The sequence below is a fragment of the Piliocolobus tephrosceles genome, chromosome 9, assembly GCF_002776525.5.
Source record: "Piliocolobus tephrosceles isolate RC106 chromosome 9, ASM277652v3, whole genome shotgun sequence".
Classification (NCBI taxonomy): Eukaryota; Metazoa; Chordata; class Mammalia; order Primates; family Cercopithecidae; genus Piliocolobus; species Piliocolobus tephrosceles.
Genome location: NC_045442.1, coordinates 101,980,236 through 101,984,520, shown reverse-complemented (window position 1 = coordinate 101,984,520; position 4,285 = coordinate 101,980,236).

Sequence of the window (4,285 nt, the reverse complement as noted above, 5' to 3'; positions counted from 1 at the left end):
AGAGGAGTCAGTCGCAGGTGCCATTGCTGGGTCATCCCCACATCTGAAGAGCCCCTTTGCCGGGGCCCCCGGGCCCGTCCAAGTCCAAGTCCACTTTCCTTCTGTGCACCCTCACCTCAGCCTCGAGGCCCTACTTGCTATGCCCTTATTCTGCCAGTGCTACACGTGGGAGACCGGACGTGCCTCTCCTCTCTCTCTCCTCCTTCCAGATCTTCTCTTCGGAGCTGATGGCTGAAGGACTGATGTCCAGTTGCAGTGAGAAATCCTGCCAGTCCTTCAAGGCCAACTCAGAGGACACCTCCTCCTGGAAGCCACCCTGATTCCTTCCCCTCCCTCCCACCTCTAGCCACAAGTCCCTCCTTTGGACACGATTGGTTTCCTTGGGCTGTTGTGACAAAGTACCACAAACTGGGGTGCTTAAACAGCACAGCCTTTATCGTCTCGCAGTTCTGGAGGGTGGAAGTCTGAGATCAAGGTGTGGGCAGGGTTGGTTTCTTCTGAGGCCTCTCTTCTGGGCTTGCAGAGGGCCATCTTCTCCCCGTGCGTCTGCACACGGTCTTCCCTCTGTGCACGCCTGCTGCCACGTCCACATTTCCCCTTCATAAAAAGACTAGTCAGATCGATTAGGCCTACCCTGAAAACCTCATTTAACTTAATTACCTGAGGATCTTCAAATACGGTCACATTCTGCGGTACTAGGGGTTAGAACCCCAATCTTTTTGAGGGGAGTGGGTGAAGGGGGAGAAGCGGGGTACAATTCCACCCAGAACAGGTTCTTGTTGCATTGCTGTTATTATTATTAGTTTTAGAGACAAGGTCTCACTGTGTCGCCCAGGCTGAAGTGCAGTGGTGCAATCATAGCTCACTGCAGTCTTGAACTCCTGGGCTCAAGTGATCCTCCCACCACCTCAGTCTCCCAAGTAGCTGGGACCACAGGTGCACCCACCAGGATTGACTAATTTTTAAATATTTGTATAGAGATGGGGTCTCACTGTGTTGCCCAGGCTGATCTCAAACTCCTAAACTCAAGCCATCCTTTTGCGTCGGCCTCCCAAAGTGCTGGGATTACAGTGTAAGCCACCACGTCTGACCATGCATCATTATTTATACTTCTTGGTGTATTATCATTATTTTCACCTCTCCTGGAATGCAGGCCCCTTGGGGCATCAGAGCCTAGATATAAGGTGTATTTGTGTTCTGTTGACCCTAAAGCTAAGCACACACTCAATAAATATTTGAATGAACAAGTAGTAAATATAAGTATTCATGAATGAATGTGGACCACTGCAAATAATGAGGGGTCTGGAATGTGCAACATGTTGCTAGAAATAGACTTCAGCAGATGCTGTGGCTGTTGTGATAACTGTATGTGAATCTGTGGAAAGACCCCATCCAACCAAAAAAAAATCTTCCCCACTGGGACCTCAAATGTCCTCACTGGCAAACGATGCTCCCTGCAGTTCCTGATTTTAATAATGGAATGGCCTCCTTCAGGAAGGAAGCACGGAGGGTGAGTGTGGAGGAAGAAAGGAAGTCATAAGGAGGGGTAGGGTCCTGCTGCATCGTCGTCTTTTAGGACGGGCTCTGACACTAACCAAGTCCTGCAATCCCAAATGCACTCTTCAACCATTTGCTGTCTTCCATATGCAGAAACCACTACTAAAAATTAGGCTTGTTTTATTTTTCTTTGCTTCCATATGGGCTCTTGGTCAGTCGTTGCTCAATATTTCTTTTTTCTTTTTTTTTTTGGAGACACTGTGTCATCCAGGCTGGAGTGCAGTGGTGCAGTCACAGCTCACTGCAGCCTCAACCTCCTGGGCTCCAGCAGTCCTCCCAGCTCAGCCTTCTGAGCACCTGGGACTACAGGGACATGCCACCACACCTGGCTAATGGTTTAATTTTTTGTAGAAACAGGGTCTCACTATGTTGCCCAGGCTGATCTCAAACTCCTGGACTCACTCTGTCCTCCTACTTTGGCCTCCCAGAGTGCTGGAATTACAGGCATGAGCTGCTGCACCCAGCTAATATTTCTTTACCCTTATGGAGCTAACAAATCATGTTCCAGCCATTTCAGGATGAATGCTAAAACGGTATTCAGATGGTAAAGTTGGACTTAATTCAGTGAGATTTAATAATAGACAATTTATGTCGATTTCCAAATAATACAAGTCGGTTCCAATATATCCCTTAAGAGACTTCCAGAACCCCATGGCGTCAGATGTGAAGAACAATCCCCACAGCTCTGCTGAGACTGTGAGGGCGCTGGGGCTGCGGCGTCCTCCGCGCTGCCTTCCTTTCTGTTAGCTTGCATTCACTTCGGCTCCTGCGGCTTCCTTTCCAATCCCAGCTGCACAACAAAAGCTCAGTAGAAGCCAGTTCAGTATTAGAAACGAGGGATGCTGGTCTGTTAATCTTTCTTCTCTATTAGTCCCCAAGGATCAGCTTTAGACACTGTGAAACCCGTGGGGCATTTCCATGCAGGCTCCACACTCTCATCGCATCCGTGGTACTGATGGTAGGAACAGAAGCCTCCGACGCTTTCCCCTGGCAGGTCCATCTTTCTGATCTAATCCTCGGGGTGCATCCATTGTCAGAGGTCTGAAGCAGCCCAGCATCCTTTCTCTGGGGAGAAGAGCAAATGCATGCGATGCAACGTATTTACTTTTCAAAAAGAGGAAGGCTTCTTTGGGACAAATGCCGTACCAATATAGTTAACTCTCAGTTATTTGCATTTGAATTACCTTGATATTTCTGAAAATAGAGCACTGTACTTTTTTTGAAGAGAGAGGGTCTTGTTCTGTTGCTCTGGCTGGAGTACGGTGGCAGGATCACAGCTCACTGCAGCCTCCACCTCCTGGGCCCAAGTGATTCTCCCGCCTCAGCCTCCTGAGTAGCTGAGACTAAAGGCATGCCCCTACCATGCCCAGGTAATTTTTAAATTTTTTGTAGAGACGGGGTCTCACTATGTTGCCCAAACTGATCTTGAACTCCTGGCCTCAAGTGATTCTCCCTCCTCAACCTCTCAAAGCACTGGGATTCTAGGCGTGAGCCACTACCCTGGACTTGCACCAGTACTCTTGATTGACTTCTTGGTAATGGCCCCCCATTATTAGTGGCTACATTAGTTCAGAAAGGATTTGCACAGAGGCCTGTTTTGAAACATATGTGCTTTATTCTGGATATGAGATCAAGAAAGGCCTGTGAAAATGAATGCCAAATTCTCTCTCTGGGCCATGGCTCCATCCTCCTGCTGTAAGTGCTGGGATTACAGGAGTGAGCCACTGCGCCCAGCATCAGTAAGTTTTAATCCTTCATAGAGTTGTGCCACCATCACCACAATCCAGTTTTAAAACATTTCCATTGCCCCAAAAAGATCATTCATGCCATTTGCAGTCAACCTCCACTCCCATCTCCAACCCCAGCTACCACTCATCTTGCTGTGTGCACAGATTTGCCTTTTCAGGAAGTTTCAAATAAAAAGAATCAAACAATATGTGGCCTTTTGCATCTGGCTTCTTTCGTTTAATGCTTTTGAGGCATATCCATGTCGTAGTGAGTATCACGTATATATCATGTATACGCAGGAATATTTGTCCCTTTGCCATCGGGGAGGACGCCATCGCATGGAGGTCCTGCATTTTGTTTTTCTGTTTCTCAGTTGACGGTCACGTGGGTTGTTTACAGGTCTGGGCTATTACAAATAATGTCACTGTGAACATCTGTGTCCAGGTCTCTATGTGGACACACACGGCTAATTTTATAATCAAAAAAACAAAACCAATGAATTCTGGAACTGTTTTTGGAATACATTTCCTTTTACCAAAATGGGAATTCTAAGAGTGGGGCAGGAAATGTAAAGTAGGAGAGAAAGAAGTGGGCTCGCAGCAGCCTTTCCCCTCCTCGGATTCGGGAACAAAGGGGCACGATTGTCCCACTCTGGAAGTGGCTCATATTCACACAGTTCATCCAAAGCTCCAGAACACGCTCAACATCCCGTCTGCCCCGCGGCACCTCTGACACCGATCTCAACCTAAACACCCACCCCTCTCATGAGTCCCTTCGTTCAAGGGCAGCAAGTGAAGGACATCCCACTTCCCTGCCCCTGCTGCATTTAGTGAGAGCAGGGGTTTGAGTTTGGAGGACTGTGGAGAAAAGCCCCAGACACCAGTGTCAATTCAAGGGCTGAGACTTTAAGGTTTAGCAATTTGAATGTTTCAGCTAGGTCCCTTCCCAGTGCACAAGGTCAAAGGTTGCAGTTATGGAAGGAAAAGGATCAGAAAAAAAA